Source organism: Episyrphus balteatus, chromosome 2, assembly GCF_945859705.1.
Source record: "Episyrphus balteatus chromosome 2, idEpiBalt1.1, whole genome shotgun sequence".
In the NCBI taxonomy this organism is placed as follows: Eukaryota; Metazoa; Arthropoda; class Insecta; order Diptera; family Syrphidae; genus Episyrphus; species Episyrphus balteatus.
Window position 1 is genome coordinate 30,840,511 of NC_079135.1, and position 8,465 is coordinate 30,848,975.

General features: G+C 31.2%; 1 long non-coding RNA gene across 1 annotated transcript; it reads left to right on the forward strand.

Annotated features, from left to right (window-relative positions):
- Window positions 1-1,861: 1,861 nt before the first annotated feature.
- LOC129912221 (uncharacterized) lies at window positions 1,862-3,450 on the forward strand. The gene is made up of 2 exons (XR_008771785.1): window positions 1,862-2,840; window positions 2,912-3,450. It is a non-coding gene; the product is annotated as an uncharacterized LOC129912221 (long non-coding RNA).
- Window positions 3,451-8,465: the final 5,015 nt, after the last annotated feature.

Consider the following 8,465-nt stretch of genomic DNA (forward strand, 5'->3'; position numbering starts at 1 on the left):
ACTTTTTTGATGTCCAAAATTGTAGCTAAGTAAATGCTAATTTGTTGCGCAAAATTTAATTTTGTAGCTCCCTCCAGTCATTTTTTGTTTCAATTTGAAGTTCCAGTTTGCTCAGGCCAAAAGAGACATTTTGAAAGAAAAACTTTTTCAATTTTTTCTTTTGCCATAATTGTAGTTTTTGAAAAAAATGTTTAAAGCAAACCACAATTTTGTAGCTCAAATTCCTTTTAAAATACTCAAGGTTTTGTTAATAAAAGTAAATTTAAAAACGAACTTTTTAAATAAATATTATTTGCAGTAATTTGAAGTAACCTAGGCTAAGATTAAGATCAAACACGAAAACCTCGATTTTGTAGCTCGATCAGTTTTCTTGTTATTCAAGATTTCGCTAAAATAAGACGAAACCTCATATCATAAGAACGCAGGTAAAAAAATTAATTTTATAGCATTTTTATTTCAATTTGAAGTTTCAAAAGTGCACTTTTTAAATTTCAAATTGAAATACATGGAAAATAAATAAGGGGAGGTACAAAATTAATTTTTGCGCAATAAATTTTATTTTAATTTCGAGAGAAAAAAAAATGCAGCTTTTTTGAAAATAAATAAATGTTGATGGTGGTTTAAAGAATTTCTGAATCATAGACCTATATCAAGTTAACTCGTACTGATAAAGCGACGAAAGTACTGATTTTCATTTACTTCTTACTGTGTGTACTTTTATAACTTGTTACTTTTAAATAATCTTCAAAAAAAAAAAAAAATAAAAGCTGAAAAATTTAATTTGATTGACTTTTTAAAAAGCCAAAAAGGCAAACATTTTTCCGAGAAATTTTACAGGACTTGGAAGTAAGAAGATACATTGCCTAGTATTAACAAATTTTGTGAATCTTGAGCACGAAGAATGAAAAGCTTAATCTTTTAACTGTTTATCAGCAGCTACAATGTTGATTACGAAAGTGTTACGATACGATTTTTCGGCGCAGAAAAAAACTGTAGATTAATTCATCAAAAATATGGAGTCTTATAGTCTTATCAACAATTTTGCACCGTTTGCTGCTCGAGAGATATTAAAACAGATCAAAACAAAAACGATAGTTGGAAGACGGAATTCAACCTAAATCAGGTACGTGCGAAAGAATTTAATTTTTTTTAATTGCAAAATGCGACTGCCGAATCATCTACAATCTATTCTCATTTTTTCTTTCTTTCATTATTAAAAAAAAACAAAATTATGTTTAATATACTGTAGTGGTAGAAAAGAGGCACATTATGAGACGAAAACCTTTGAAACACGATCATAAGTTTTGCTTTTTTTTCAAATTGTAAAAACTACCTATCTAAAATTTCTCAAGTTACGCATTTTTATCAATGACTCTGTTACAGTGAAAGAGCGATACCTTTGAACAATTAAAAACTCAATAGCAATGTTTAAATTATTTTCGCTTTTATTTTAATAGTTTTTCACTTAACTTAAGGTCATATTCATAGTTCACAAGAACTTTTTTTGTTTAAAACCTGTTTAATAAGCAATATTTAAAATAGCCATTTATTAAAGTATCTTTGAAGATAGAAATATGCACCTATTTAACTCCACCTGTGAATTTTTTGATATCAAATTTTCTTTCATCATACCACCACCATCAACTTGCACTTGCATAGAAATACCTACCTACCCACTCACTCACGTAAAATATAGAAGATATATAGAATAGATTCTTTTTCTTTGATCAAAGGAATAAGTTTATACATATTTTTTTTTTATTTTCTTCCATCACTTTCCCTCTGTTCGAAAGAAGAAAACTTCATCTTTTTATAATGAATACAAAATTGGAAAGAGAAGTGCCATCATGATAACCGCATAGTTGTTCGCTATTGAAGCTGCTATAAAGCTCAAACTCAAATGCTTTTGAAAAACCGAACACCTTCGTTCGTTCGTTCGTTAGAGTGAAAATAATCACTTTAATTAAATTTTCCCAATTTCGAACAAAAACCCACAAGGGTCATTATTTTTCCTCATCTAGACCAGTATAATGAGCTGTTATATTAGCAACTTATGAAGTTTTTAATTGATATGGAAAGTTTCTGCGAACACAACTTTCTGATGTTGAAGGATCCTTTAAGCCAGGGAATAGTTTCATAATATTGTTTTAATAGAAATAAAGGATCCCCTAAAAAAACAAGAACGAAGAAAAAAAAAACAAAATAATAATCAACACAAGGTTCTTAAATTAAAAATCAAAAGAAATCCCGCCCTTAAAATCACAACAACGACAACATAATAAGAAATAAAAACTTTTTGTCGGGGCGTTAATTACACGCACACCAACACACTCACACACATATACCTTCAGTAGTCTTTCATTAAAAAAAAAAAAAAAATAAACCAAGTGTAATTCAAAAAGGACGACAACGAGAAAAATTATGCAAATTCTTGGGAAAAAAGGAAAAATCCTTTCGTCCAAAGATGAGACTGGCGCCCAATGCGAGGGAATGAGTATACCTCCACAAATAAATTTCATTAAAATCAAAAGAAATCACAAAGAACAAGCGCTCACACAAAATGCAAAGAGAATGGGAAAAGAAACTCATTTAGACAATCCTCTTAAAAAATAATATTTGTTTTATTTGTTTTAGACTTTTTTTCTTTTTGTATATTTTGCTGTTTCTTGCAATGACGACCGTGAGACCGGAAAAAACGGTCCCCTTCCACCAAAGACGAGACTATACAAAACCAAACGTCAACTAGAAGCAATATGCTCGAGGTATTGTTTTGTCCCCAAAAATAAAAACTTGTGCCCATCATCGCAACTCTCTGGGTGGACGGACGTCTGTGTTGTTCGGTGGGTTTTTGCATATTTCAAATATCACCCGGAAAATGTCCTCACAAATAAAAATAATAATAACGATGAAGGAAGGACCATTCCTGAGACGTTAACTCGGGCAAGTGGAAGAGAGAGACCACCATCGACCCCCTCCTCTTTAAATGAACTAAAAATTACGTTTCTGAGATTATGCAAATGGTATGGAAATTTTGAAAAGTATTTTCCAAAAACTGGATGAAATCGAAAAAAGTTCTTAAATCAAGTTTTTTTTTTGCTGTTGTTGTGTTGGCTTGTTTTTTTTGTTTAAATAAAAGATCCCAATTCCCACCCACTGGGCCATCTTCTAAGATAACCATCAACATCATCGGTCTGTTACCTTTGTGTGTGACAAATTTTGATTGACAAATCAAAGCGAATATCCTTATCATCGGGATGGCTCACACCATCATTTCTTCCGGTGCTGTGCTAATATGCTGCCAATGAAGAGACAACGGATTCGGAAAAAAGATTTAATTAAAAGAGCCAACCCTTATTCGGAAGCTAAGGCTCTGCGAGTTGTGATGGCAAACAAGACCCCATTTTTCTAAAAGTTTCCGAACCGGAACGGATTTAGAGTGCCGCAGGTACGGTATGGTTCGCCTACTGTTCTTTCCTATATTTTTCCTCTAACTGGGGGTGCGTTTTTTAGAAAAAAAAGGGTTTCCAAGGCAAAAGATGTTCATTGTTCGAGTACCATATCTAAAACCTAAACCCTTCGATGTCCTCTCTAACTCTGTATTTGACTGTATTTTGGCAAAAGAGCGGTGATAAACGATGCGATGATAATTTTGTGGTTTATTGTGAATAAAGGCTATAAGAGATGAGCCGGTGTGGTGCGGTTGTCATTTTGTTAACTATATAAGGAGCGGCGGGCGGCGGAGGTCACATCAGGGATCAAAAAAGGATCAGTACGATTTTGATATGCAGATTTGTTTAGGCGGTGAGGTGATGGTGGTGACGATGACAAGGACTGTTTTGTTGGTTGTAAACGAAAAACACTCTTTGAAGGAATTTTACATTTTATTTTTAAGTCCTTATCATCACTCTATCATCTCATGGCTGGCAGCATCGCAACCGTCAACAACAATGTATAATCGTCTCGTGCGTTATGTCGTTTTGTCGCCTGTATAATATGTAGATGGAGATGTTTGTAGTGAAATATTTTTATTGAAAGGCGACAGCCCGTGAAATGATATGTCAATCCCAAAAGTGCACTCTATATTTTAGTGGAAAGAGACTATATAAGGGAGTGATGATGTGGTTTGTAGGTTGTAAACGTATGAAGTAAGTTGCGGTTTCAAATGATAAGCTTATAAATAATGAAATTTTGATTGTTTGTTATTTTTCGTAAGGTTATTTCTGTTCCATTAGAAAAAATGATTAGTTTTTGAGTTCTTAAAATATTTTAGTTTAAAAAAATAAAATGCACGACTGAGGTCGCACGTACTTGCTCTTGCAGTTCAAAGCACTTTTATGTTAGTCTACTTGTAGATTTTAAAAGCTGGCTCTTAATTTAAAAAAAAATTGATATTGGGGAAGAGCCGACATTTAGGGCATGAAAATTTTTTTTGTTGTTTGACTTTTTCGAGAAAAAATAAAAATGCAGTTTTATTTTCACTGCTTTAAATATTACGTTTACAAAGTTTAATCAAAATCGTTAGAGCCGTTTTCGAGAAATTCGCAATATCGTATTTTTTTGTATGGGAGGTAGGGTCAATGTGGGTAAATGTAAACAATTTCATGTCTTTTTTTTATTTTGACTTTAGATTTTAATATGTTTTCACGGAACAACTTCACAGGTATCTTCAAATGCAAATATGAAATGATGGCAATTCTTCTTTATAAATATAAACAAATATTTCCCAAATTATTGAAATTACTGTCAAATATGGCATGTTTACAAATACCCCACCATTAGGGTGGGTCAAAAAAATCGAAATTCTTTTTTTTGATTTGGTACTCCGAAAAATCGATTGCTAGACCCCTCTAGAATATACACACCAAATATGAGCTCTTTATATTAATGGGAAGGTCCTCCGCTTTGCAATTTTCCATTTTTACATCAAGCTTCTACTAAAAAAAAATATTTTTTTTATTAATTGACTTTTTAGCAAATTTCTTTTCAGATTCTTGTAGGAAATTGAACGCTCTACAAAAAAGGCCTCATACACTTTTTTCGTTTATCTAACCGTTGAATAGATATTTGAGGTAAAAATATCGAGAAAATCTTTAAAAATTCGTTTTTTGGTCTTAATTTTGTAACAAACTGAAAAATTATAATCATCAAACGCGCAAGACATATTCTTGTTGGAAATTGATTGCTCCACAAAAAAGGTCTTGTTAACTTTTTTCATTAATCTAACCATTCTAAAGATATTCGAGGTCAAAGTTAAAAAAAATTATGAAAACATTTTATATTTTAAAAAATTTTCCAGTTCACTGAAAATTCATTATTTTCAATTAAACAAGACGTATTCTTGTAGGGGCTTAAACGTTCTACAAAAAATTCCTTGGCATCAAATTGATTGCTTTAACCGTTTAGAAGATATTCGTATCCAAATCGCAATGCATACGGGTCATAAGAAAACTATTGAAATCAGTGAGCATTGGTTTGGATACGAATATCTGCTAAACGGTTAAAGCAATCAATTTGATTCCAAGGAATTTTTTGTAGATCGTTTAAGCCCCTACAAGAATATATCTTGCTAATTTGAAAATAATGAAGTTTCAGTGAATTGGAATTTTTTTAAAAATATAAAAAGTTTTTATATTTTTTTCAAACTTTGACCTCTAATATCTTTAGAATGGTTAGATTAATGAAAAAAGTTAACAAGACCTTTTTTGTGGAGCGGTCAATTTCCAACAAGAATATGTCTTGCGCGTTTGATGATTATAATTTTTCAGTTTGTTACAAAATTAAGACCAAAAAACGAATTTTTAAAGATTTTCTCGATATTTTTACCTCAAATATCTATTCAACGGTTAGATAAACGAAAAAAGTGTATAAGGCCTTTTTTGTAGAGCGTTCAATTTCCTACAAGAATCTGAAAAGAAATTTGCTAAAAAGTCAATTAATAAAAAAAATATTTTTTTTTAGTAGAAGCTTGATGTAAAAATGGAAAACTGCAAAGCGGAGGACCTTCCCATTAATATAAAGAGCTCATATTTGGTGTGTATATTCTAGAGGGGTCTAGCAATCGATTTTTTGGAGTACCAAATCAAAAAAAGAATTTCGATTTTTTTGACCCACCCTACCCACCATGTTTGTGTTTTTTTACAAATTCGGGGTAAATGTGAACACTGATTTAAAATTTAGAATTTCCTCTTTATCATATGGATAACGACTTGAAAAACGTTCAAGAAGGTATTTGACAAAAACTTTTTCAAATTGCAATAAAAATTTTTGTATTCTTCCTTTGATTCTTTATATAGGCACATAATATGCATCCTGAGCAGCTCCGAACGTCATATTTTTTTTGTTTTTACGTCAAAGACCGATTTTGCATCATCATCCACTGAAGATGATGGATTTGGCTACTTTAAAATGTGACTCCACGGCACTTTAGCAAAAGTAATTGACTAAAAATACGTTATTTTTATTAAAACAAATAATTTCAGCAAAAATATATGTTTATATTTACCCCCAGAATACGTTGTTTACATTTACCCATTATGAAAAATATTCTGGGGTAAATGTAAACGCATGCAAATCGACATAAATGTCGTGTATTTTAAAATTTGTTTGTTTCACATAGAATCTACATCAAAATTCAAAACTAAAAAGTATTTGCAAATTATACTGACTTAATTGAATCTGCAAGAATATTTAATATTTCTGAAAGACTAACGACTTGTTTGGCACTTTAAAAAATTATCTTTTACGGAAATTAACCTCGTCGAATGAATTCTCCTTTGACAGCATTGAGTTTGACGTATAAGTTAAAAGATGCATGCGTCCGCGATTTGTACTTATGCATGCGTCAAAGAGACTTAACTGAAGCTTGTTATCAGCCATGTTCTCATTTACCCCTGTTTACATTTACCCACATTGACCCTATTCGTTCTAAACGAGATATAAAAAAACATAAAAAAAACAACTTTTAGAATTCCATAAAAATCATCTGTATCAAATTTGAAGAAAATCCGTACACCCGTTTAGGCTGTGGAAATGTGTACAGATGGACGCACAACCGCACAGACGCACAGACGTACAGACGCACGGACGGAATTGCGAGACCCATTTTTTTGGAATTCTCCATCATCGTAATGTTGGTTTTGATTAAAACCTCAAATTTTTTTTCGACACGAAACCAATACTTGCCCTATAGAGCAAGTAAAAACATATATATCAGCTTTAGCTTACACGAGTGGACAAGGTTACTAGATATTGTTTTGGTCACAATGAAAAGAAATTTGAAACTGAATATATTTTTTTGTTTCGAGAAAAAGCAATTATAAATAATTTGATTCCCATTTTAACAATGGTTTCAAAGATTGGTAAACTTTCAGATGGTACTCAGAAAATAATTCTAGGCCTAATCCCTACTTTAATTTTGATAAAGAGTGAATCTTAGGCAGTGTATACCTACGTTTAAATTAGGTTTAAAATTTTCACCTGATGGGTTCAAATTTTACTCTGCTCTACAGTGGGATAAATTTGAACTATTTAAATCCCCACACTAACGGCAAAGACGGTTAAGAAATTGAAATGTCAAAAATAAATCCAAATCCATCATATTCACTATCAAACAGACAAAAAATAGTCATTTTTAACTATTTTTTTTACTATTTTCATAGTTAAAATCGGGATAACTACATTGGATTTTGATTTATTTTTGACATTTGACAATTTTACATCCAGATGTATTTTTTAAACTAGTGAATAATATGGACGTAAGTGTCAAAATTGGTGGTTTTAACCCTAACTTTAATGTGATTGACACACGGCATAAACAAATTTTATTTCAAATTTTTTTGGGAGTCAATAATATATCATCATCATCTGAAGTCAGAAAAAATTGATCAGCTCCCGTGTTTGAAATTATTACCATTTCAAAATGCAAAACAGGTTTTTTTTGTGACTACTTTGAAGATTATTCTTTTATGTAAGGAAAGTTGGTTGAATATAAATCGTAACGGTTTCTATAAACATTTCGTTTTCATTCTTTCAAGACCCCTGTTTATCTTTCAGACGTGTTTTTTTTAAAATTGTATTTCCTTATTTCGGTCAATTTCTTAGATTACTGCCCCCCCCCCCCCCATTTATTAGAAGAGATAAGGGTGAAATACATACCTGTTATTGACCAACTTACATGATCTCTCTTTTTCGTGTCTATGAAAAAAAAGTTACCTATATTACATATCGTCGCTTTTAAGGCAAAGTCGGAATTTTCGAATTTTCAGGAGAGACATTTAAAGTTTTTTGAATCATTAAACAATGATTTTCGTTGTCAATAAAAAATAAAACTCAAAAGTTATAAACACTGAAAAATTGCATTTTTTTGCTATGAGATGGTATACCTACTAAGTTTTATAGAAAACGCAATATTAAAAAAAAAATAGTTTGGAGTTATGCCGTTTTTCGAAAAAAATGGAACTATTTTC